Here is a 27,686-nt window from a genome sequence, read left to right as displayed (position 1 = left end):
AGAGGCCGTTTCTTTTATTGTCTCCCTGCTCCACACCAGTGCAAGGCAGAAGTGCTGAGTAAATAGGTGACTCTGAAGCCCAAACCTACCACGAGGTAAGCTGTTCCAACTTTAAACTAAAAAGGGGGGTGGGGATGCAGGGAAGATTTTTGGCAAGTTCTTTGATCAGAGGTGTGAAGATAAAGACACATTCTCCTGTTTATCAGTAAAAACCTAACATTGGTCTCCATTGGCCTTTCTCCTGAATCTTGTTTCTCAATTGGCCCTCATTTTGGAAGGGAAAGAGGGAAATGTTTCTTGTTGAACCCCTAAAACTCCACTAAGGGAATTGTGGGAAAAAAATGAAATATATGTGTAAAGCATCTGTCTATCATAGGCATCCATAAAAGATTACTAAAGTCATTTTAGCTCAGTTAGTAGACCAGAGAGGAGGGTCTCCATATACATCTGAGATTCAGGCTGCAAGTAGAGGCTTCTATGGGGTGAACAAGCATAAATTGGGCCGCCAGAGGTGAGGAAAGAAATATTAGGACACTCTGGATGGGAAGATTTACATGAGTAAAATATGGATATAGGAACACTTTCCAGTTCAATGTGACCTGGCTCCTACTTTTTCAACATTTCTTGCCTTTTGTCCATCTTTGATGTAACCTTCTCTCTCACTGGAGTAGTCAAGCTTCCATCTTCATCCACCAGGGTCTTTCTGTTCTCACAGCCTTCATCCACAGCCAGTCATTCCCCAATATCAGTCCTCTCTTTCTCTCTCATGATAATAGAGACTTCCCTGAATGAGGATGACACTTCCCTGCCTCCCTTGCAGCTCAGTATGACTATGTCACTCAGTTCTGGCTAAGGGGATGTAAATGAAAGTCAGGGGTGCAACTTCTAGCTCAGGCCCTTAAAACAGGGAGATCTGCCCAAGCTGCCCATCTTCCTATCCATGTGTGCTTAGTCACTCAGTCGTGTCCGACTCTTTGTGACCCCATGAACATTAGCCCGCCAGGCTCCTCTGTCCATGGTATTCTGCACGCAAGAATACTGGAGTGGGTGGCCACTTCCTTCCCTAGTCCTTTCCATGTAGGGGGCCTCATCCCTGCCCGTCTTCCTGGGAGCCTTTCCTCATGTAACAGTGACCAACAATGAGTCATCTTGTGTCATGGGGACAAAAGATGTGTCCTCAGGCTGCAGAACAATCTAGGAGGAATCAATACCACAGGCAACTTTGTAAAGCAGAGCCCCTTATTAACCATTCTGGAGAAGGGAAAGGCTACCCACTCCAGTATTCTGGCCTGGAGAATTCCACGGACAGTCCATGGGGTCGAACTGAGCGACTTCCGCTTTCACTTATTAACCATTATGTAAACTATTGCTGTTTGGTCTCTTCATGTGCCACCAGAATGGCTTCAGTCAACACTGGCGCTTTTCGTTGTTCTGTGAGGGAAGGCTCTTCCTGGAAGAGGAAAGGGCAAGGATACATTTCCAGGTAGAGAGAACACTGTAGATACACGAATGAAAGCTAGAGGAACCCCTGAAAGTAACTGGGTATGTCTGGGGTTAAGTTTGAGGTGGAGAAAGAGTGGGGAGAGACAAAAAGAGGCTGGCAGGGCCCAAACCATACAGGTTTCCCTGGAACTCTGCCTGCAGCCTCTCTAGATAGCACCATTAAAATAACTGAATTTCTGTACCCTTTAGAATGTGCCTAATCAATTGCTTATTAATATTTCCATGTCTGGAACATTGAGTTGATCCATAAAACCAATGGGGAAATTTCAAATAAAGCCATCAATGGTTTCTGCACCATTGGGCCTTAGACAATATGGTGAAGTTTTTCTTAAATATTCAGGGGTCATCAGCAGCATCTGATCCTTGGGCTTGAACTCAGAAATAACTTGAGTGAGAGTTATACGCATAGATCACAGTGCATGCCCTTAAGTTAAGTTCTCCTCTCCCTCTCCTGGAGTACAAGAATGGTATTCATTCACTTCTGTAATCCACGCAATGCCTAGGATTACAAATTGCACCTTGTAGACATGGGCTAAAATTTAGTCGAATTGGGTCAGGCTAATACATTCCTTAAACTTCTAGTTAGTGGAGTTTTACCCAATCGGATATTATAGTTTTTTCATCCAGTTTTGTACATATGCTTACAAATATAATTGGATGGAATCATAGTTTTTCTGGGAATTATTGCTATCCTCCACAGAGCCACTTCTTCACGCTCATAAAACATGCCTGACAAAAGAAAAGGAAAAAGTCCTTGTTACGATGATTGGTGCCTTATTTCTGTGTTTTCCTAGAAAGCAAAATCAAGATATATGCTTGGCATGTTGGTTTTTGAAAGCAGCAGCAGTAGTTTTGCCAGAGAAACAGACTCATGAGTACTGCCGGCAGTGTTCAGGCACACCAGTGGTATGTATTGTCATTTATTTTTTTAATCATTTTAGGCTAATCTCCTTGTATATCAAGGCAGAGGGTCAATAGGTACTCTCTCAAATTGAAAATAGTTTAAAATTGTAAATGATGGCAGCTCTTACACACTGTTGAGTCAAGATGACATTGTTCACTTATGCCTTATCTATCCAACAACCTCCAATTCTCTTGCTCCAGACACAGAGCAACAATGCTGCTAAGTCACATCAGTCATGTCCCTGGGATTCTCCAGGCAAGAACACTGGAGTGGGTTGCCATTTCCTTCTCCAATGCATGAAAGTGAAAAGTGAAAGTTAAGTCGCTCAGTCGTGTCCAACTCTTAGCGGCCCCATGGACTGTAGCCCACCAGGCTCCTCTGTCCATGGGATTTCCAGGCAAGAGTACTGGAGTGGGGTGATAAGTAAAATATAAGAGAGAATCCTAAAGGAAATCCTAAGGGAAATCAATCCTGAATATTCCTTGAAAGGACTGATGCTGAAGCTGAAGCTCCAGTACTTTGGCCACCTGATGTGAAGAGCGAACTCATCAGACCCTGATGCTGGGAAAGATTGAAGGCAGGAGGAGAAGGGGATGACAGAAGATCAGATGGTTAGATAGCATCACCAACTCAATGGACGTGAGTTTGAGCAAACTCCAGGAGATAGTGAAAGGGAAACCTGGTGTGCTGCAGTCCATGGGGTCGCAGAGACGGACATGACTTAGTGACTGAACAACAACAAGAGAGAAAATGTGGAGACATAACCCTGTTCAAAATCAAGAGTGACATCTTCGTGGACTAGAAATGAAAAGCAGGAAGAGAAATATGTCACAGTGAGCATCCAGGGCTCACGGCTGGGAAACAAACTGGGGGATAGGGCATAATTTGGATCCTAGGATATAAGAGAAAGTAACTGCCTCCAACATGAGGCGGGGCACCAGAGCCAGGCTCTTTGCTCCACATCAGAAGTTTGGAGGGGTACTTTCTACTCTTGAAAGGAAGCTGAAAAAGTATGTGTCAGCTTCCAAGGGTTACATTTCACATGAAATGGCAAGCTCAGAAAAGCAGGGGAAAACAGAGGCTTACAACCAGGACCTCCCTCAGTCAAGCTGCTGACTCGGTGGAAACATCTGAAATATTTATTGCTGGGTTAGAGCCCCAGGCTGCTGATGTAAAGAGCTGGTTCTGAACTAAGGGTCTCAAGAGGTAAGATGGAGACAGCCACACAACTATTAGGCAGGGAGGAGTGCTAGGAGAGAGAAAGTGATTTATTCAAGATCAACCTGGAAATCAAAATTTTTTAAAATGCATGAAAAAGTGATATCAGTTAAAAATGGCAGAGTAATGGCTTCCAAAAGTTTTCTTTTCCATAAAAGCAAAGAGAAAACTAATGAACATTTTCGAAATAAACTTTTTCAGAAGTCTGAAAGTTAATTAAAGGCTTGCAGCACTCTGAGGATCATTTCTCCAAGAGAAACATCTTACTCTTGCTAAGAAGAGCAAGTGCTGTGGCACTTTAATTTGCCCTAGTCCCATCTCACACTCTGCAGCTCCACAGTAACCATGAAAATCAACAGCCTATGGTCATAGTAAACACCAGCAGCCTGACAGCCACCAGGGCAGAAGAACAGGGTTGAAGATTCTTCAGATCTCAGAGGACTGTCATCATTTAACCTGTCTAGTGGTTGCTCAAAAGATTCCACTTAAAAGACTGCCTTTATTTGACTTAGCTCAAAGCTCACACAGCATTGAGGAAAATAACTACCAACCCCTAGATTTCTATACTCAGCTAAAATATCATTCCATAAGCAGGGTAAAATACAAATGTTTCCCCCAGATGGACTGTTTACTGCTGCTAAGTCGCTTCAGTCGTGTCCGACTCTGTGCGACCCCGTAGATGGCAGCCCACCACAGGCTCCGCCATCCCTGGGATTCTCCAGGCAAGAACACTGGAGTGGGTTGCCATTTCCTTCTCCAATGCATGAAAGTCAAAAGTGAAAGTGAAGTCACTCAGCCGTGTCCGACTCTTCGAGACCCCATGGACTGTAGCCCACCAGGCTCCTCCATCCATGGGATTCTCCAGGCAAGAGTACTGGAGTGGGGTGCCATTGACTTTTGCATCAGGAAGAAGTCTGCAATCAAAGAGGAGAATTCAAAGAAAATGATGAATATAGAAACAGGTAAAATAGGTTAGTAAATTTAATTATTGACTATATAATAATCATCACATCATGTCTTGTATTTAAACAGAGAAGTGAAAATAAGGACCTAGACTGTAATAATGAGACTGACAATGTGAAAAAGTGTGCAAACATCCTGACTTTCTCAAAAGATGAGTAGAGATACTGAATAATTTCAGATTGTATTAGAGAAATCAGATATTAAATACACACATTAAGTTTTTAAATGTTGCCACTTCAGTTCAGTTCAGTCACTCAGTCGTGTCCGACTCTTTGCGACCCCATGAATCGCAGCACGCCAGGCCTCCCTGTCCATCACCAACTCCCGGAGTTCACTCAGACTCACGTCCATCGAGTCAGTGATGCCATCCAGCCATCTCATCCTCTGTCGTCCCCTTCTCCTCCTGCCCCGAATCCCTCCCAGCAGCAGAGTCTTTACCAATGAGTCAACTCTTCGCATGAGGTGGCCAAAGTACTGGAGTTTCAGCTTTAGCATCATTCCTTCCAAAGAACAGCCAGGGCTGATCTCCTTCAGAATGGACTGGTTGGATCTCCTTGCAGTCCAAGGGACTCTCAAGAGTCTTCTCCAACACCACAGTTCAAAAGCATCAATTCTTTGGCGTTCAGCCTTCTTCACAGTCCAACTCTCACATCCATACATGACCACAGGAAAAACCATAGCCTTGACTAGACGGACCTTTGTTGGCAAAATAATGTCTCTGCTTTTGAATATGCTATCTAGGTTGGTCATAACTTTCCTTCCAAGGAGTAAGCGTCTTTTAATTTCATGGCTGCAGTCACCATCTGCAGTGATTTTGGAGCCTAAAAAAGTTGCCACTAAAGGAATATAAATAAAATCTATGCTTCCTAATCAACAGGAGCAAAATGGGGAACAATATGTAGAAAACTTTACAGAACAAAGGCAAGAAAGAAAAAAATAAATAAATGTAATTCCAAAAACCAGGGATCAAATAAACAAATTAATAGCCGAAGACTATCTGATTTAATTAAAAGAAAATAACAAAGGTTCTGACCACTTAAAGTTTTTCATAGCTTTAATCTCTTTAGAGGAATCTTTAGCAATAAATCTCATCATTTTTGAAGAAATGTTTATCTGATAAATTCCATCCCATTTCTTTTTCTGTGGTTAAATTCAAGTATAATTAAATGGAATACTTTCAATTTTAAACTAGCATGGACTGTATAAAGCTTTTCTTATAAAAATCTTTCTTTTCTCTCTTTCTCCCCCATTTCTTCCCTCATTTCTCCTTTTTTGGTATATTCACACACAGGTGTTCAAATAGACGTAACAGAACTGAGCAACTGAGCACACACACAATACACACCTAGGCTTTCTTTATGGAAAGCCCTGATTTTTGCACTGGGCCAATCTTGAGGTGAAACCCCAAAGTTCAAGGTTTATCATGAGAAATTCCACTCACCCCAGAGGATTTGTGAGACAAACGGACGTTGCTGATGTCGTGGTAGGAGAAAGAGCGACAGAGCCTGCTGTGCACTCTGCTGCTAACAGCTTAACAAATCCCACAGACCCTCCTCAATGCCTTCTCCAGCATCGTGATCAACTAGGAAGGCCTGCTTCCTTCCTGGACTCTTTCCTTCCCTCTCAGTCTTCCCAGCATTGGACTCTAGCCCCCCAGCTGCTGTACCCTTAACCCCTTTCCCTTTCTTATGCAAGGCAATTCAGCTTTATTGCGGCCCTTCTAAAAGTCACATTACCTGTATCCATCATCTGGCTCAGCAGTACAAGAATGTCCACGTAACAGAGACAATGAATAACAATGGACCTCTCCTTTCACACAAGAAATGACAAGTGAACACAAAACTTGCCATAAGTTCCAATCATCAGTGTTTTTTCAATGAAATCATATTGCTGAGAGAAAAATTAGAATAAGATACTGAGATGCTTTCTCTCAGAGAGGGAGGGAGAGAAGAAAAATCATTGTTTGGTTTTAATCCACATGATTCCAGCCTTGGTGATAACTGGCTTGGGGTGGGGGTAGGGATCTATACACGGAAATTACTATTTTTTTATTTTAGCTTTCACTTTTTTGCCTTTGTAGATGGTACTTTGTTGAACAGGTTTAGGAATTTTCAATAAAAACACCAAAATTTCATCACTTTACCATAGTATTATTGTTTCAATTTCCCTTGGGTTCTATGTATTTATTTACAGCCATTCCCTAAGAGGAATTCACCCACCTTTTGATGCTGTTAAATCCATTTGGATATCTTATTCTTCCTTTCCATCTTTTTGACAGTTTACACTGATTAAATCGTCAGCATTTCATAAGTGATATTTCTATCTTTTAAGACATTCATATCTTTCTTGATCCACAACCTTGGTGATGGGATTCTAGTGAAGGATCAAGTCAAAAGGAAGCTTTATAATTGATTGTACTTAGTGCCTTGGGTACCATTGAAAAGTGCATTTGAAATATTAAATTTTGAAGAAAGGATTTTTAACAAACATCCTAACAAGTCCTTAAATTATTCAAAAGTAGATTAAGGAACAAATTACACACACAAGGATAAAAACAATCCCATAATCAAGGGATGGTTCAAATGTTTAAAATAACTCTTAGAAATGAAATTACCAGAAGTACCCTTAGACAATTAGATAACAAATACTTAACATGTCAAAAGATGATAAAATGAAAAAGAATATGATAATTGAATAGATATAAAAACACCTACAGGCATATGGGTGAATTTTCAGAGAATTGGTTATTAGATGAATTGATAATTAGGCAACATGGTTTTCAGGGATTTGACCTGTTACCATTTCAACTCAGTTGCAATCTGAATATTCATTCATGTTCTATTTCCTTCTCATTTCACATTATAACTAAAGCATTTTCTTCTTTGTCACATATTCTTTATGAAATTATGAAAAATGTCTCAATGACATTTGTTTTTTTCTGATTATAAAAGTAATACGTGTTTGTGACAGATAATTTGAAAAATACACAAAAAGTATGAAGAAAAAAAAATCAACCATAATCCCATCATCTGCCAATAACCATTGTTTCTTTTTAATGAGCATCATCCCAGTCTTGATGGTGTTGTGTTGGGGTTTAGGGAGGGGACCTATATATGGCAATTACTATTTTTTATTGTCAGTTTATTATTCTCTCATAAATTGTTCCATAATTCAATTAGCTACTTCCATTTCTGGGTTTGTTTTTTTTTTAACTTCTGCTTTCTTGTCTGTATAGACGGTACTGTGTTGAACAATTTTAGTCATATAACTTTCTGCCCTGGTTGAATTTTTCCCCTCTCAGGAAAACTTCCTTAGAATGGGATTATGGGATCAAAGGGCTTCCCAAGTGGTGCAGTAGTAAAGAATCTGCCTGCCAATGCAGGAGACTCCGGCTCGGTCCCTGGGTCTGGAAGATCCCCTGGAGGGGGAAATGGCAACCCACTTTAGTACTCTTGCCTGAAAACTTTCATGGACAGAGGAGCCTGGTGGGCGACAGTCCATGGGGTTGCAAAGAGTCGAACACGATTGAGCATGCGGGCACAAGTGTTATGGGATCAAAAGTTCTCATTACATAAAATTTCAATCCCCAGACAGTTCAGAAGAGAAAAGTGAGGCCCAGAGAGGAGAAGAGGCTTATCTACAATTACTTAGCCTTTGAATAAGCTAGCACCCAGGTCTCCCAGCTCCTAGCTACCCAGGTCTCCCACCACTGAGCCTATTGAGGGTAGGAAGACCTTCCAGTTATCAGGAATCCATTATTGTTGGAAGCCTTTCAGTTTGTTATTCTTCTCCCATTAAATTAAAGACACTATAAAAGTTTTCTAATAACCAAATCCTTCAAAATGAACTGTTTGAAGGCTCTGAAGTCTCACCCTGGGGCAAGACATTTACAAGGCTCAAATAAATCTTCCACAAAGCCTTTATAGGATCCTTAAAACCCAATTCCACCACAAAATGCTTGTTTTTACTATAAATTGAGTTTTTATTATCAGCACGAACGCTAACAGTGCTGCTGACATGGTAAACAGGAAGCATATGAGCAATCATAAATATTCACACACCTCTGGCAGAAGTAATTGGTACCTAGGGCAAGAGTTCCGGCCAAATTCTGATGAGCAGACCCGGAGAAATGGAGGATTCAGAATGTGAGACGATCCCCTCACTCCTGCCCTGCCACGCACACACAGAAAAAGGCTGCAAGGGACAAAGACGACGAGATGATGGTGGCTCTGTGGGAAAGACCCGGGCTGGAAGGATCCTGTCTGCGTGAGAGGCAGTATGGGAAGACGGAGATCGCCAGACACCACAGGCTGACCCACCCTACTTCCTGCCTGTTTTGACTGAGGTAAAATTCACATAACATAAAACTCACCACCTTTTAAAAAGATTTTTTTAATGTGGACCATTTCCTTTAAAGTTGTTATTGAATTTGTTACATACAATATTGCTTCTGCTTTATATTCTGTTTTTGTGGCCTCGAGGCATTTGGGACCTTACCTTCCCCACCAGGGATTGAACCCGCACCCCCGGCATTGGCAGGCGAAGTCTCAACCACTGGACTGCCAGGGGAGCCCCTTCATTTTACAGTGTGCAGGTCGCTAATCACATTCACAGTATAGTACAAGCTTCACCTCCATTTAGTTTCAAAACGTTTCATCACCCCACAGGGAAACCCTGTACCCATTAAGCAGTCACTTCTCATCCTCCCCTTTCCCCTGCCCTTGGCAACCACTAATACGCTTTTGTCTCAATATTTCACGTTTACGGAATATGTAATACGTGACCTTTGGCGTCTGACTTTGTTCACTTAGCATAGTGTTTTCAAGCCGCATCCGTGTTGAAGCACATGCCAGCACTTTCTCCTTTTTCATGGATGAGTAATATTCTGTTGTGTGGATCTGACACATTGTGTTCATTCATTCATCTGCTGCTGGGCACTGGCATTGTTTCTGTCTTTTGGCATTTATGAGCGGTATTTTCAGAGGACACGTGTGCAAAGGGAAATCAAGAACAGTGGACACGTGTGGAGCTGTTCAGAGGGGCAACTCCGCAGGACAGACCAAAGCGCTGGATGCCAGGAGTTAGGGAGAGAGAAGTCAGGAATAGGGCCTACATTTTTGGCTCCAGCAGTTGGGTTTCTGTGGTGACATTCATGGGGACAGGGAACCCAAAAGAGGAGGTAAGCATGATGAGGTCCATGTTGGACACTCAGGAGTGGACGTGCGCCTGGGGAACAACCAAGGGGAGAGTGGTCCCTCAAGGAAGCCCCAGTTTTATTTTGCCACTCCTTAGAGTCCGGTCATGTACTTTCCCTCCTGTGGACAGCCTGGCCTCAGTACTTACTCAAGAGAGTCTGTGGATTAAATAAAGGAGTGGCTGATTCCTGGTCCCTACACACACCTCACTCACTTTCCTTCGTTCTCTTCCTTAATTTCCTCCCTTCACCTTTTTAAATCTTGCCCATCCCACCATAAGCCACCTTCTCCAGGGGTCACCACCTCGGTGCCCAGTCTGCAGACCCCAGGGCAGGAGCCATGAGAGTTCCAGAGGTGGGGATGGGCAGATACACCTGTGAAGGCAGCCTGCAAGGGTCCAGAACCATTACCTCTGCCTTGGGCTAGGCTTCCCTGGTAGCTCAGTTGGTAAAGAATCTGCCTGCAATGCAGGAGACCCCAGTTCGATTCCTGGGTTGGAAGATCCTTTGGACTAAGGGATAGGCTACCCACTCCAGTATCCTGGCCTGGAAAATCCCATGGGCTGTATAGTCCATGGGGTCACAAAGAGTCAAACACAACTGAGTGACTTTCACTTTCATTTTCACTTCACTTGGGCTGGACACAGAGACAGGGGAGGGCCTCCAGATCAGGGTCTGGGCTCTGAGGAAACTTCAGTGGAGAAGGCCAGCCAGGCTCAGTAGGTCAGGGAGCATGGAGCTCTGGCTGGGGTGGTTTCCTGTCTGTTTGCCCAAGTGAAAGACTTGGTGATGGCAGCCGTGAAGCCAGCAGGCCCTGCCAAGGCAGCTGGAATGGAATATGCAGTTGCCTGTGATGTGGGTCAGTGTGTCAGATGCCAAAGCTAGAGGAGCCAAGAAGGAGGACTCACACATCCCAGCCCCTGGAGCAAAGGAACAAGCAGGGATGGAGGGACAGGGGATGGCAGCTCGGCCATCCAGCAGGCTCCCGGTCCTCACGAGTCCTTGCACGTAGGTGGCTCACTGTCCCCATTGTACCTGGTCCATTGCATGCTTAACCCTCCCACCCCCACCTTTGCTCCTGCCAAAACACCATCCATGATGCTGTCCCCGGTTCTCTCTGCCCATCCACGTCCTTCTCCACATGCAGAGCCTCGATCAGGTGGATGCTCAGTCCTCTTAGCTGTCACTTCCTTTGGTTCACACCACCTCCCCCAGGGAGCCCTCCCTGAGCACCCACAATCCTTCATCTGAGGCAGCCAGTAGAGTTCAAAGGTTATCAGCCTGCCCTGCAGATTTTGGACATGGCAGCCTCCATCATCTTGTGAGCCAATCCCTTAAAATCAATCTCTCTGTATCTGTATCACACACGCATGCATGCATACACACTATTGGTTCTGTTTTACTGGAGAACCCTGACTCATGGAACCTAGCAAAGGGCCCGAGTGAAGCCCCATCCCCACCCCAGATGGTCATTTATACTCATTCAGTGAGGAGTTCAGGGGGTCTCTGTCTCTCACCTGTAGGCAGAGACCCCCATCTTCACAGCCTCTAGCAGTTTGACACCCTGTGGATCCACACGGCGCTCCTGGCTGGGCTGAAATGGGAGGAGGGAATAAGACCCAAGATTCTTACCTCAGGTTGCTTGGAATGAGGTGAACTTTCAGGGAAGATTTAGATCCGGAGGCCCCAACTCAAATTCTCCCTTTGATTTCCTTTCTGGTTCTATATTTTGGAATAGTCTTTGTTCAGTAAAAATGGTTATTGACAAATTAACATTTCTCTCCCAGCAAATACAGTGTGGTGGGCAGCCGTCTACATGCTTAGGTAACATCTGATCACCATCATTGGGTTTTGGTGTCTACAACAGCTTCCTATAAATAGATGTTAAAAAAAGACATACTTTAAGACTTACTCTGCAGTTATGATTATGAACATCTGTTCATATTTACAGAAGACCCAGATTAAGTTAGAAAATGTCAGAGCAAAGAATGTACACGGAAACTCCCACACCCTTCAGGTTTTACTTTAATCCATAAAGGTGTTGGGAGACTCAGGGCACAGTGCTTCTTGGGGGTCAAGTTCATGATCAGTAAAGCATGAAGGAGCCCATAATATCAATGGTCCTCAACTCAGGGGCTTTCCAGGAGAAGAAGACTCACTGTTAAAGGCTGGAACTTCACCAGAACTTAAATGTGCTTGGATATACAAGCCTTGCCTAGAAGCATGCTCTCAGGTCTTAAACCTCATTGAGCAAAAGAGGCCACACATGACCCAAGAGGCCCTAGGGGGAGCCAGCACCCCAGAAATGGCTGAGCTGGTTTGTGCCTTGGAAGAAAATTGCAGCCTCTGTCAAATGATGTCCTCTCATCCAGCAACCCTGATGCGTTTTCATAATATTTTGAGACTAATCTTGACATGCTTGATCAAGCTTCTGGCAGAAGTTTCTCTTTCTGTTTATTTATTTGATTAATTTTTATTTTGTCAAGAGCTGACTCCCAGGACAACTGGACAGGAAAGCTGGTTCATTCTGCCTGAGCTTCCTTGGTGCCTGACTTTAGTCCTACAAGTGAAGTACGTCTTTGGATGTCCACGGTCATCGATGTATTTGTAGAAAATGAGGCATTTTCATTAATATGTTTTTAATATATGAGTATGAAATTGTGCATGATTTAAGGGCTTCCCTGATGGCTCAGATGTTAAAGAATCTGCCGGCAATGCAGGAGACCCAGGTTTGATCCTTGGGTCAGAAAGATCCCCTGCAGAAGAGAATGGCTACACACTCTGGTATTCTTGCCTGGAGAATTCCATGGACAGAAGAGCCTAGGGGGCTACAGTCCACGGGGTCGCAGAGTCGGACACGACCCATTGACTATCATGACTCTTCCTTACCTAGGCTGATCTCTTTTGTTTGGATGGTTATGCCCATTTCCATTTTAATTGCATCTCCTTTTTCCATTGATTAGATTTACCAGAAGTTTGTACTTCATCTTTTTAAAGAGCTAATTCATTGTTTTATTTATTAATTCCACAGATTTTTTTTTGATTCTCTGATTTATTTACTTTAATTTCAATCTTTGTTTTTTATTATTATTACCATTTTCCTTTGGGTTGTTCCCCCCACCTTTTTCTAGTCCTTAAAGTTGTTTTTCTCTTTTTAATGATAGCGTTGTTTAAAGTTGTGAATTTCCCTATAAGTTCTGTTGTGTCTATGTCCTGCAAGATCATCTGTTTATTACTTTCGTTGGTCTAGATATGTTTTTAGAGGCAAATGAGATATTTTAGAGAAAAAACAAATCATAAGTAGCAAATAAAAAACCCTGACATCACCAGAAATCCCGTTTCCCAGAAAGACATATTGATGTTTTAGTACACATATTCTAGATTTTTCCTTTGCAAATTTATAGATTTTTGAGTTTTTACAAAATGGAGTCACACTTAGCACAATTTTCTTATATGTTTTGTTTATCTAAATAATAAAATTAAAATATCTTACCTTGTTCTCTTAAGACTACATTTACACTCTCGACTTTAATGGCTGTTAAGGATTTATCCCATTGTGCAAATATCCTATAATTTACACTATCAATTACCTACTATTAGAGATTTAGGTTGTTTTCACTTATTTTGTCATCATAAAAAAAGAAACACACTGTAATGTATATTCTTGTCTTTGGATATCTGCTTCCCTCCATGATTATCTTCCTGGGATAAAGATGAGGTAGTAGAATTGCCAGCTGAAAGGAGAAGGTATGACTCTAAGACTTTTGATGTATTGTCTTTCATTTATCCCCAGAACAGGTGGACCAGTCATTTGCTCTCAGCCTGGAGCTCCCCTTTGCATCTACCCCCACTGATACTGAGTGTGTTTAATTTGGGACTATTGGTGGGAGAAGAAAAGGTTATTTTAGCCTGAATGTATTTTATTACTAGAAAAGGTGAGTATTTTTGTACATTTATTGGCCACATATTTTTCAGACTGCCTTTTCACATCCCTTACCCTTTCATCTTCATTCTTACTAATTTACAAGGGCTTTTTGCTCTTTGCCAAATATACTACAAATATTTTGGTCATTCTGTTGTCAGACTTTCAAATTTGCATTAAGTGTTCTGGTCTTATGGAATTTGTAAAGTTTTATTCAGTTACATATATCAGTCTTCTCTCTGCCCATGGAAATGACAGGTGTCATATAAAAAATGTATACAGGCATACCTTGCTTCATTGCAGTTTGCTTTATTGTGCTTTGCAGATTTTGCATTTTTTACAAATTGAAGGTTTGTGGCAACTCTGTGTCAAGCAAATCTGTTGGTGCCATTTTTCCACAGCAGTACTTTTAAATTAAGTTAGGTACAGTGTTTCTTTACATATAATGCTATTGCACACTTATTAGACCAGAGTATAGAATAAACATAACTTCTGTTTGTACTGAGAAGCCAAAATTAATCCATATGCCTCGCTTTACTGCCATATTCTATTTATTGCAATGTTCTGGAGACAAACCTGCAGCATTTCAAAGGTGTGCCTGTATAGACATGTACAAAGTCACGCCCTGTGTCTGTCCCTGCCTTTCTATTTTTGGAGCATTGGCTGTCCATTCACAGAGCCAGCTCCAGGCACTGTAGTGACTACAAGGGCCAGCTCTGGAATTCTTCTGCCAACGCGTAAGCCTGCTCCCTTCACTGACAAGCTCTCTGACTTGGACAAGTCACTTAAACTCTGAACTTGGTTTCCTGGAGGGGGGTTGTGAGGATTCAGAAGAACATATGCGTATGTAAGAGTTCTTAGCTCTGGACTTGGCCCATTCAGTGATTCGATAATATACGTATTACTGCCATTGACACAGATACACCAATAGAACCCTTCTCAGCTGCATCCCCCTTACTCTCAGGGTAAATTTGGCTTCATCCTGTAAAGAGGTAGAAGGAAGGAGCCATGCAAGCCCAGAGCTAAGTGAAGATTCTACTGAGTTCTGGGGCATCCATGCTGCCTCTGCTGATCTTCACCACTTATCAGGGTTGTAAAAGCCTGTCCCCTGTCCCCACACAGAGTTCCACCCCCATCTCTATCTGATTCTCTGCTCATGGCACAGTAGAGTTTCCTAAGTCCAGGAAGTTTGGGGACAGAGGAGGCACCTGTGTGGAGGGCAGGTGAGCATATAAAAGTGGAGCACGGGGCCTCCCCATCAGGACCATGGGTCCAGGCTCTCCCACGGAGGGCTGCACTCACCTTCCCTGAACTGTCTCAGCACCTCTCCCCATCTGTGTCCCCTCCCTCATCACTCCTTGCCCCCTCACCTCGGAATCAGAACCACAGATGCCTTCTCACGCCTCCAACAGAGCAGCTGCCTCGTCTTCTGCTGAGTTCACACCCACAGGGTGTCCTCCTCCATGACAGGACCTCGCAGGGCATTTTCCCAAACAAACACGGTCCCCTCCCTAAGAGGGTTTTGGTACCAGTTGTTAAGATGTCCAAGTGGCCTTCACCTTGCTGTATTACCAACAACAACAATAATAATAGTAGCCACAGTTATTAAGTGCTTACTGTAAGCCAGACATGTACTCTGTATTATGTCTTTTAAACTTCACAACAATTCTGCAAGGCAGTCATTGGCAGAACATTATGAGAGGAATATGACTGGTAGTCAGAGAGCTGATGTGACTGGTTCAGGCCACAGGTAAGTATGAGAGGAGGGCTTTGAGTGTGGAGGTATCTGACTCCAAACTCTGGAGCCTTATCTACACCCTATACACACCTGCTTCTCCAAGTCATATGTATATGTGTGTGTATATATATATATGTATATATATAATGTTATCATTTTATTTATTTTATTTTTATAAATAAGTAGTCAAAACTATGGTTTTTCCAGTAGTCAAGTATGGATGTAAGAATTGGACCATAACGAAGGCTGAACATCAAAGAATTAATGCTTTTGAACTGTAATATTGGAGAAGACTCTTGAGAGTCCCTTGGACTAAAAGGAGATCAAACCAGTCAATCCTAAAAGAAATCAATCATGAATATTCATTAGAAGGACTGATGCTGAAGCTGAAGCTCCAATACTTTGGCCACCTAATGCGAAGAGCTGACTCATTAAAAAAGACCCTGATGCTGGGAAAGACTGAAGGCAGGAGGAGAAGGGGATGACAGAGGATGAGATGGTTGGATGGCATCACCAACTCAATGGACATGAGTTTGAGGAAGCTCCAGAAGATGGTGAAGGACAGGGAAGCCTGGTGTGCTGCAGTTCATGGGATCGCAAAGAGTCAGACACGGCTGAGCAACTGAACAGCAACAGTTTTATTTTTGGCTGTGCTGGCCTTCGTTGCTGCGCAGGCTTTTCTCTGGTTGTGGCAAGCAGAGGACCCTATGGAGTTGCGGTGCACGGTTCTCATGAGTGGCTTCTTCTGTTGTGGAGCACGGGCTCTCGGGGGCGCGGGGCTCAGTAATTGCAGCTCCCAGGTTCAAGAGCGCAGGCTCAGTAGTTGTGGTTTAGTTGCGCAGGCTTAGATGCTCCAAGACATGTGGGATATTCAAGGATCAGGAATTGAACCCGTGTCTTCTGCATCGGCAGGCAGATTCTTACTGCTGAGCCACCAATGAAGCCCCTCTAAGTCTCTCGGTAAATATGTCTAACTTGTTCTTCTGAAAGATCCTACCAGCCTTCTGGTTTCAGGCAGGGAAATGTGACATGAAAGTTCAGGGTACATGTTGAGTAATAGCCATGGTGGGCTGGGGGGCGTGGTGGGGAGGAGAGGTGCGGGAGGAGGAGTTAAGCAGGCAGCGTTATATCTGCTTTACAACCTGGGGGACTATGAGGTACAGAGAGGTTAAGTGACAGAGCCAAGTGCACACAGCAAGTCTCTGGCACAGCTGGGATTAAAATCCAGACCTCTCATCACTGGGTCTGGTGGCACTCTGCCACCAGAAACGAGCACTGCTTCCAGCCACCTGTCCTCCCATCCACCTTTGTCCCCCCTCCTCCCCCAGGTTCTGCTTCCAGCAGGTCCCATGTGTCCTTTCTGCCAGGAGTGCTGATCTTGTGTCTCTTGGTTACACCGGGTCTGTTCAGGGCTCATTCTGTCCTTGGGGGCTGAATTGCTTAAACCCCCCCAACCCTTACACGGTCAGCCTCTGGGCTGATCAATTTTTTACAGCTAATAGTTGCAGGATCCTCAAGACCATTTGTGGAGGGGGTGATTACCTCCTCCTGCATAGAGGCTGCCCCAAGCCCAACGCCAAGCTTCCCCTCCGCACCTCCTTACTGGGGACAGACACAGGTGTTCTTTTGTGCGGAACCACCACTGACTGGTGGTGCCTGGTGCAGACAGGCACGTGGCCACAGAGGGCCCATCCAGAGGCTGGATATGTGTGACATGGCAGGCTGGAGAGGCTCATTCCTGGAGCTTCTTCAAATTCCATTGCCCTCCAGGTCCATGCATATCCTCACATTAAACCTCTTTTTCTTGAGATGAAATGGAGGTATCTAGTCCTTGCAGCCACGATATTAACACAGCCCATTGACAGATGAGAGAACACAGGTTCTGAGAGGTTTCAGAACAATGTCACAGGTGGGAAGTAGCAGAGCTGAGACCCAAACACAGAAATCTCTGATCCTAGAAGCCATGATCTTTCTGGGGCTCAACATAGGGTTTATCAGCTACTCTAGAAGGCTACTGTCAAATGAGAGACCAGGTCCTTCTCCCCTGGGTCAGGCAAGCCTCCTGGACCAGGCCATTACCATTAGCTACCCTTGCTGGGTTGAACCACATGACAAAGTACTAAGGACTTTCCCCCTGCACATGGTTTTATCCTTTAAGGTAGGTATTCAGTTCAGTTCAGTTGCTCAGTCATGTCCGACTCTCTGTGACCCCATGGACTGCAGCACGCCAGGCCTCCTTGTTCATCACCAACTCCTGGAGTTTACTCAAATTCATGCCCATTGAGTCGGTGATGTCACCCAACCACCTCATCTTCTGTCGTCTCCTTCTCCTCCCACCCTCAATCTTTCTTCCCAGCATCAGGGTCTTTTCAAGTGAGTCAGCTGTTTGCATCAGGTGGCCAAAGTATTAGAGTTTCAGCTTCAACATCAGTCCTTCCAGTGAATATTCAGGACTGATTTTCTTTAGGATTGACTGGTTGGATCTCCTTGCAGTCCAAGGAACTATCAAGAGTCTTCTCCAACACCACAGTTCAAAAGCATCAATTCTTCAGCGCTCAGCTTTCTTTACAGTCCAACTCTCACATCCATACATGACTACTGGAAAAACCAAGGTAGGTATTATTGCCCCCCCCCCAAAATTGGGAAAAGAGTACATCAAGGCTGTATATTGTCACCCTGCTTATTTAACTTAAATGCAGAGTAGACCATGAGAAATGCCAGGCTGGGTGAAACACAAGCTGGAATGATTGCCAGGAGAAATATCAATAACCTCGATATGCAGATGACACCACCTTTATGGCAGAAAGCTAAGAAGAACTAAAGAACCTCTTGATGAAAGTGAAAGAGGAGAGTGAAAAAGCTGGCTTAATACGCAACATTCAAAAAGATCACAGCATCAGGTCCCATCACTTCGTGGCAAATAAATGGGGAAACAATGGAAACAGTGACAGACTATTTTATTGGGCTCCAAAATCACTGCAGATGGTGACTGTAGCCATGAAATTAAAAGATGCTTGCTCCTTGGAAGAAAAGCTATGACAAACCTAGACAGTCTATTAAAAAGCAGAGATATTACTTTGCTGACAAAAGTCCATATCATCAAAGCTGTGGCTTTTCCAGTAGTCATGTATGGATGTGAGAGTTAGACCATAACGAAGGCTAAGAATCTAAGAACTGATGCTTTGAACTGTAATACTGGAGAAGACTCCTGAGAGTCTCTTGGAGTACAAAGTGATCTAACCAGTCCTTCCTAAAGGAAATCCTGACTATTCATTAGAAGGACTGATGCTGAAGCTGAAGCTCCAATACTTTGTCCACCTGACGCGAAGGACAGACTCATTAGAAAAGACCCTGATGCTGGTAAAGATTGAAGGCAGGAGGAGAAGGGGATGATAGAGGATGAGATGGACGGCATCACCAACTCAATGGACACGAGCTTGAGCAAGCTCTGGGAGATGGTGGACAGGGAAGCCTAGTATGCTGCAGTCCATGGGGTCGCAAAGAGTCAGACATGGGTGAGCGACTGAACAACAACAACACCAGATTTGAGAGAAGTGAAGTGACTTGTCAAAGTCACAGAGCAAGAGGTCATGATGGTGCCAAGACTTAAGCCCACGTTAGTCTGCCCAGGGCCCCTGCTCTTAACTCCTGCAGTTACCCCAGCAGCAGAGGCCGGGTCAACCACCTCCCTGGCCTTTCCTATGCACACCAGTACACACACATGTTATCTCACACTGTCCCCAGTCTTCCTCCCCGTATTCGATCTGCCCCTCAGAATCCGTTACAACTTCCCTTCCTCCAGGAAGTCCTCTCTGATGCCCCTGCAGACAGTTCTCCATCCTTCTGCATCCCGAAGTTCATTCTCCTGCCTTAGGTGGTGGGTCATCTCTTTCTTTGATGAGCTTCCTAGCAGTGAGAAAGCAGGATCTATCTTGTGTTCATTTCTGAGAATCCAGCCCCTGGTATGCTACAATTTACAGAACACCCTCAAGTTTACCCTTTCTGTCTGTCTGTAGCATTGCCCAAGAGTCAGCAGGGCAGAGACAACTGTCCCACCCCAACCAAGGCAGGCAAGGTGGTGCCAGCCAGACCCCAGCCACAAAAATGCCCTGTTCTTTGTACTTGGCTTTGCAATGCAGATTTCATGCAAAGGCCGGGCAGTGAATGACTCCCAATTGTCAAGTGTTGCAGTGAGCCCACAGTCCCCCAGCTCCCTGCATAAAGAGACCTCATGAAAACCAATGAAGTCACACCCTCGACACCCAGAGCCCCTGCTTGCAGCACCAGCTCCGTCCCTGCCAGGGCGAGTGCCCACAGAATACATTCACACCACCTGAGGGTCAGCTGCAGGCCAAGGGGCCACCATATCATGGTCCTAGGCAGGTCAGTGGACCCCCGTGTGGCCGTTGAGCAAACTGAAGAAGAGGGATGGGGCTGTTCTGGGTCTTGGAGCAGGCTGGCCACAGGGACTTGCTCACTCACTAGGGAGAACTGGAACTGGGGTTCTCAGCAGGTTGCAGCTGTAGCCCCCCTAGTCTTTGCTCTCTCTGTGTGTTAGGATGATGGGTTAAGCAGTAACTGGCAACCCCCAAATCTCTGTGCCTTAACACTACACAGCTTATTTCCTGCTCGTGAAAATCCTCTGTGGTCCCAGGAAGTGACTCAGCGATACAGGCTGCTTTGATCTGGTGGTTCCCATGTCAGTCTGAACCCACCACGATTCCTTCAGCAGAGGGCAAGAGAACCATGACTTGCATTGAAACTGCTCTTCCATAGCCTGAAAGGGCCACCTGCCACTTCCACTCGTATTTCATAAGCCAGAAATATTTATATGATCCTGACAACTTGGGAAAGCTGGGAAGTTTCCTTTATGCCAAAGCAAAAAGGCCATTTCACTAGAGACTAGTAACATCCTGACACTTTTTCCAGGGACCCAAATATTGGGTTATCTCCATTTCCCCGGCACTTGAACCATTTTTAAAGATACTCATGTAGGGAAGTGTATCAGTCAGCAATTACTGTACCGGTGCTGTGTAACAGCTCACTCGAAAACTCAGCTGTTTATGACAATAAGCATTCACTTTTCTTGTTCATAAGGCATAGACTGACTGGTGTGGCTGTACTCCAGGTTTCTGGTTGGCCTGGCTTACTGCAGGCACTGGGTTGGAATCAGTCTGCTCTTTGATCAGGTTCCCTGATCCAAAGGGCTTCCCTGGTAGCTCAGATGGTAAAGCGTCTGCCTGCAATGTGGGAGACCTGGGTTCCATCCCTGGGTTGGGAAGATCCCCTGGAGAAGGAAATGGCAACCCACTCCAGTACTCTTGCCTGGAAAATTCCATGGATGGAGGAGCCTGGTAGGCTACAGTCCATGGGGTCATAAAGAGTCGGACACGACTGAGCGACTTCACTGTCTTCTTTCACTTTTGGATCAGCAGCTGTTAGGAGTGTTTTCTTCTCATGATGGATCAGAGAAGCAGAAGAGGCCAGACCACATCAGCACATCCATCCACATTCATCTCTGCACAGACACCACCTGCTGACATTCCATTGGCCAAACCAAGTCACATGGCCAAACCCAAAGTCAGGGATGGGGCAGTGCCCTCAGCCTGCCGCAAAGCCACGCAGGCGTGAAGATGTATAATTCTATTAGGGAAAGAAGTAAAGATGTGGCAGCAATGACCCAATTGCCGTGAAAGCTCTGGGAATAGCCTGGAACTCAGAGTCCCATAGATGGTGGCTGGAATCCCAGATCCACCCCACCCAAGCCTCTGACCCTGGATAGCCACTTCTATAAAATGAAGCTAATCCTTGTTCTCAGGATTCCCATGCCACTCAGTAATCACAGATAACAGTCGAGTTCCCACCACATCAAGCATCAGGGGAAATACTTTATGTCCACCATGAACTCTTCATCCATTGAAGGCATGCTTATAATTCACATATCATTGTGGATTAGCATGTGGAATGGATCACAACTGGGGAGTAGATTTAAGACCTGGGAGCCCAGGGATCCAGAGGGTAGAGAGAAGGACGCTGAAAGAAAAGCAAAAGCCAAAAAAAAAGATCCAAAGGTCAAAGTTACCAACCTCCAGGTCCTGTGAACGCTGCCCTCGGAGCTTTGGAAGAGCTGAGGGTTCAGGGGTGTGGCTTTGCCACAAGGGCCCCTTCTCACTCAGGCATTCCTTCCTTCCACAGATGCTGATTCAACGCCAGCCCTGCACTAGGCTCTAAGGATGGGGAAACTGAGGCACGGAGAGTTTTTTTTTTTTTTTAAGCTGTTTTCACTAAACATACAGCCTGAATTAGTCAGGTTTCTCCAGAGAAACAGAACCAATCAGAAGTATATATACATACAAACAGTCCCAAACTTATGAGAGTTAAATATTTTGATGGTACGAAAGCGAAATGCATTCAGTAGAAAATGTACTTTGCATTCTGAATGTTGATTTCTTCCTGGGCTGGTGATCGGCAGTAAGATCCTCTCTCGTGATGCAGGGCAGCGGCAGTCACAGCTCCACAGCAGTCACAGCTCCGCGTCAGTCACTCGACCATGGGCGAGACAACCCGCACACTTACAGCCAGTCTGGATGCAGGAAAGAATTCTGGTTTTCACTTTCAGCACAGTATTCAATACGTTACATGAGACGCATGATTATAAAATAGGCTTTGTGTTAGATGAGTTTGACCAGCTGTATTGGTCAAATGTATTGACCAGTGTATTGATTAGGTGTTCTGAGCATGTTTAAGACAGGCTAGGCTATGCTATTGGAGAAGGCAATGGCACCTCACTCCAGTACTCTTGCCTGGAAAATCCCATGGACGGAGGAGCCTGGTGGGCTGCAGTCCATGGGGTTGCAAAGAGTCAGACAAGACTGAGTGACTTCACTTTTACTTATCACTTTCATGCACTGGAGAAGGATATGGAAACCCACTCCAGTGTACTTGCCTGGAGAATCCCAGGAACAGCAGAGCCTGGTGGGCTGCCATCTATGGGGTCGCACAGAGTCGAACACGACTGAAGTGACTTAGCAGCAGGCTACACTATGGTGTTTGGTAAGTTGCATGCTTGAATGTTAGGTCCCTTTAGTCTCTTACATCTCCTGAATTGGCAGGCTGGTTCTTTACCACTAGCGCCACCTAAGTTAGGTGTATTAAATGCATTTTTGACTTAAAATATTTTCAGCTTACGATGGGTTTATGGAGACAGATCGAGGAAGATCTGTATATGTAGATCTGTGAGGAGATTTATTATAGAAATGGGCTCATGTGATTATGGAGACTGAGAAGTCCAAGATCTGTAGATAGGCAAGCCAGAGACCGTGGTATAAGTTCCTTCCTGAAAGTCAAAGGCAAGGGGAAAAAAAAGTCCCAGCTCAAGCATTTGGGCAGGAGGAGCACCCCTCACTGGACAAGGGTCAGAGTTTCTGTTCTGTTCAGTCCTTTCACAGACTGCCTGAGGCCCATCCCCACTAGGGAGGACAGACAGCTCTTCCCTGACTACCAGTTCAGATATTCTGTTCACCCAGAAACACCCTCACAGACACACCCAGAGTAACTTTTGACCGAATGTCTGGGCATCCTGTAGTCCAGTCAGGTCGACATATAAATTTGCCCCACATAGCCTGAGAGGGAAGGCAAAAAATGAGGAAGTGAATACAAGTGGGATGAGGGTAACAGAGCAGAAAAATAAGGCTGTGTGAGAGCTCATAGCAAAAGGTCCTTGCCTGGCGTGGGAATACTTTGTGTTTCGAGCCTAGAAGGAGAGGCAGGGGCGCTGAGTGGGGTTTCCAGCGTCTATGAGCAGGTGGACAGGGCATCTTAGGAACTGGAGCATTTTACTCTCTGCCCATGAATTACACCGTGATGATTAAGACTATCAAGCTCTCCGTGGTGCTTAGAGGGGAAGGCAGGTGTCTTAAGATTTTCCACCAAAGTCAAAAATTCTTGTAGGTAAGGGAATTTGATTCAATGTGGCCCCAGTCTGTTGAAGGGCTTCCCCGAGAGCTCAGCAGGTAAAGAATCTGCCCACAATGCAGGAGACACAGGTTCGATCCCTGGGTCAGGAAAGTTCCCTGGAGGAGGAAATGGCAACTCACTCCAGCATTCTTGCCTGAAAAATCTCATGCACAGAGAAGCCTGGCAGGCTATAGTCCATGGGGTCACAAAGAGCCAGACACAGCTAAGCATAAGCACGGTCACTGAGATTCAGTAGCCATAAGCCACTTCAAGGGAGGGTCCCTAGCATGAGATTTTGCTACTCTTTGGCTTAATTTTTAAAATACTGTTGCATTTCTTTTAATTCTTGTTAAATAAATTAATTCATTTGATCCTCACAACAGTTCTCTAAAGGAGGTGTATTATTATTTCTATTCTCATTTTTACAGATAACACAGAGAGGTTAAATAGTTTTCCCGAGTTTGCACAGCCAGGCAACCTGGCCTCAAGGTCTATGCTTTAATATCAAGCTGGAGTCCAACTAGAATTTCAGTGTTTGTTTCTAAACAGTCAGATGAGGGACTTCCCTGGCCTTCCAGTGATTGAGACTCTGCACTTCCAGTGCAGGGGGCCCTGGCTCTATCCCTGGTGGGGGACTGAAATCCCACATGCCACATGGCCAAAAATTTTAAAAAAATAAGCAGCTGGATCACCTGTGTCCTCAAGAGGATCCTCTCTGGGAGAACTTTCTGAACCAGATTGGGTCCATCATGAATTTTGGATAAACCAAAAGCATTCAGAAAATGCGTGATCAGCACCATACTGTACACACGAACACAGGGGGATGTCCCTGCCTGCAAGAGCACTCCAGATTCCTGGAATTCCGCACCTCTAGCTTTCTTCCTTTGGCTGAAGGACTCTTCCAGAGCCAAGGCCACCTCACCTACAGAGTGCTCCTTTGCCCAACAAGCTCCAATACAAGGATCACAGGTCCCACCACGGCTCCATCTTGCACCTACTGCAGTTTTCTTGCAACAAGAATTGGCCTGCACTCATACTGGTTAAGGGTAAACCAATATTTACTCTTGATTTTGAAAAGAGGAGGGGAGTCAATCGCTTGCCCCAACCATGCCTGGCAGAGGTTGTGAGAAGGTGACTTGTCCATTAAGAGCCCAGCTCATGTTTTATGTATTTCTAAAGAGCCACAATTTGAACTTAATTCCTCCTCCCTTTAAGACAAGAACCCCCAAGTTAGCATTTAAAATGTCACATGCAGCCGGAGGCCTCTGTGGGTCATGGAGGGCTGGACAGTTTATACTGGGAAGTCATAAAATTGATGCTGAATGATTTCAAGACCCAGAGAGTTGCCTAAGAGGTCGAGAATAGAAAATTTGAAACTAAACCATGAATAAATCTTAGGAAAGCTGATAGCATAGCTTTAAAAAAGGAAGCTGGTAAATAGGCTGAGTTGAAACTTTGAATTCACATTATGAGGGTTAGTGAAAGGAAGTGACCCTTAGGTTGGCAGTGAGTCGTGGCGGGTCCCGGTGTGCAGGCAGTGTGCCCCTCACCAAGGTCACCTCAGCTGAAGCAGTGTCCTTATTAATCAGTAGGACAATGGAGATGCTGGGACATAGAGCTAGTGAGTGGCAAAGCAGGGATTTGAACTAGAGCCTGCCTGGATCGAGGCATGTGAAGGACTTACAACTGTGCTGGGCACACAGGAAGTACAATATGCACATTACCACCGTTGTCGTTATCATCATCATCATCATTATTTTAAAGTCTAAAAATATAAGCTTTAGGGGCTCTTAGTTCCCGTGATGTGATCCTTTCTAAAAGACTCTTCCTGGGACTTCCCCAGTGGTCCAGTGGTTAAAAATCCACCTTGCAATGCAGGGGACTCAGTTCAATCCCTGGTCGGGGAACTAAGATCCCACATGTCACAGGGCAACTAAGCCCGTACGCTGCAAGTACTGAGCCCAGATGTCAAACTGGAGAGTCCATGCACTGCATCAAAAGACCCTGCATGACTCAACAAAGATTGCACACGCCACAACTGAGACCCAACACAGCCAAATAAATAAAAGACTCTTCCTAGTTGTCACCCCAAATCTACCTCGGTTATTTTGGAAACTCAACTTGATGTGTGGATCAACTCGAAAAGTTGATCATGGAACTCAACTTGAAAAGTGCATCATGGAAGAAACTGTTAACCAGCATTGAGTAATCCCAGCCCCTTCTGTTGCCTCCAAACATTATGTGTAGTAAGAGCTTTTTATTAGCCATCTTGTCTTGCAATTGCTTGCTTTGCCAAACATGCTGTACTTCTTTCCATATCAGCTCACAGAGCTGCATCCTAAGGCCATGGCTGGGGTGGCTGCTGGTGGAGGAACCCACCTAAAGCCAGGACCAGGAGAGGCTCCCTGTGATGGATTTTTCTTTGCTTACCGTTTCTCTCCATAACCAAACCTAATTATTACCATCCTTCAAATTAATTTCTTCTGAGATTGATCAGTTTGGCCATGGAGGCTGAGCGTTGCTCTGAACCAACTCAGGGATCACACACACCAGGGCCAGAAAGAGAGCCCTCCCTTTGTTCTGTTTTGTTGTGTTTGTTTGGTTTTGTTTTGTTTAAGCGCCTACACCCCCAAAGCAATTCTTTTTCATTTTTTTCTACACAAATCACCTACTTCGCGCGCACACAGCCCACCCGTTCCCTCCCCAGCCTTTCACCGCCTAGAAGAATCCTGGTCTCCATCTAAGCCTTCGACACTCAACAGGGCTGCACATTTGAACCACCTAGGGAGCCTTTCAAAAATCCTGAGGCCTAAGCCACGCCCCAGACCAATTAAACCCGCAACCTCGGGGGTGGGGCCAGGCACCAGGCATTTCTAAAGCTCAGAGGTGACTGCAACATAGCTGGGGATGGAAACCACCCCACTCAATGCCAAGTCCAGAGGCTTCTGTTCTGTGAAGCAGCAGCCTCTAATTTCATCTGCTCCCAGCCTAGTGTACACACATACCACAGTTATTTTTCTTTTCAGTAAAAACATTACCTTTATTTGTTCATTTTAGAGTAGTGTATTCAAAATTGTAAAGGTACACAAGGAAAATCTCCCTCCCACCTCCCAGCTTCCCTCCGCAGAAGGAAAAGTGTTCATTTTCTGCTCTCTGAGGCTCCATGACCGAGGGGACAGGCACAGCCTTTGGGTCACTGAGGCCTGCCTTTAAATCCTGCTTCTGGGGACTCCCCTGGTGGTCCAGTGGTTAACACGTCACCTCCCAGTGCAAGGGATGTGGGTTCAATCCCTGATTGGGGAACTAAGATCCCACATACCTCGTGGCCAAAAAAAAACAAAACATAAGACAGAAGCAATATGGTAACAAATTCAATAAAGACTTTGAAAAAAATATTGTTTATAAAAGATTTATAAATAAATAATAGAAATAAATGGAGAAGGAAATGACAATCCCCTCCAGTATTCTTGCCTGGAAGATCCCATGGATGGAGGAGCCTGGCAAGTTACAGTCCATGGGGTCACAAAGAGCTGGACACGACTGACCGACTAACACACACATATAAATGGATCCTGCTTTCACCACTGACTCCCCGTATGACCTTGGATTAGTCATTCAGGTCTCCAGTCCTTGGTTTCCCATCTATAAAGTGGAAATAATGCCCCCTGCCTCTTGGAGCTGTGAAGGAGGGTGAAAGGGGTGTTTGGGTTTTCTCCTGCAGTCTAGCAAATGATCCCAACACTTAGAGGCTTATAAAACAACCATTTTATTCATTCAAGAATCGATGGGTCAGGAATTCAGGCCGGGGTGATCATGGTCCACAAGGTGTCCTCGGAGGTCATTCTCCTCACTAATGGCTGGGCTGGACTAGAAGCTCCAAGACGGCTCCACTCACATGACTGTCTCATTGGGGCCCTTCTGCTTGGCCTCTGACTAGTTCAGGCTTCCTCACAGCATGGCCTCTGGTGGTCAGACATAGACTGCCCTCCCTCAAGAATACTGTAAAGCAGGAAAGTGGATACACAGGCAATTTTCAGAAGTTACATGGTCCACCCAGATTCAAGGGGAGAAGAAATACGCACTAATTTGTGATGGGAAAGTGCTGTGGTCACATGGTCAAAGAGCACGTGGGGTGGGGTATCCTTTTGGTCTCTTTAGAAACACAGTCCACCTCTAGAGGGATTGAATGCACAGTGCCAGCGTAAGGCAGGAAGCCAACCATGAGGGCTTCCCAGGTGGCTCAGTCATAAAGAATCCGCCAGCCAGTGCAGGAGACGCAGGAGACTTG

At 45.0% G+C, this 27,686-nt stretch overlaps 1 long non-coding RNA gene across 6 annotated transcripts; it reads left to right on the top strand.

Moving 5' to 3' along the window:
* LOC109563377 (uncharacterized) lies at positions 1 to 23,889 on the top strand. Of its 6 annotated transcripts, XR_011568208.1 has the most exons (6): positions 1 to 95; positions 2,298 to 2,409; positions 2,897 to 8,933; positions 13,576 to 13,717; positions 15,650 to 18,054; positions 18,142 to 18,474. It is a non-coding gene; the product is annotated as an uncharacterized lncRNA (long non-coding RNA). The 6 variants fall into 6 exon arrangements; XR_011568211.1 differs by lacking the exons at positions 15,650 to 18,054; positions 18,142 to 18,474 and adding an exon at positions 21,638 to 23,889; XR_011568210.1 differs by having other exon boundaries at positions 8,659 to 8,933; positions 15,650 to 18,474.
* Positions 23,890 to 27,686: the final 3,797 nt, after the last annotated feature.

Source organism: Bos indicus, chromosome 8, assembly GCF_029378745.1.
Source record: "Bos indicus isolate NIAB-ARS_2022 breed Sahiwal x Tharparkar chromosome 8, NIAB-ARS_B.indTharparkar_mat_pri_1.0, whole genome shotgun sequence".
NCBI lineage: Eukaryota > Metazoa > Chordata > Mammalia > Artiodactyla > Bovidae > Bos > Bos indicus.
Note: the sequence above shows the minus strand (reverse complement) of the source record. Positions and strands in the feature narration are given on the sequence as shown.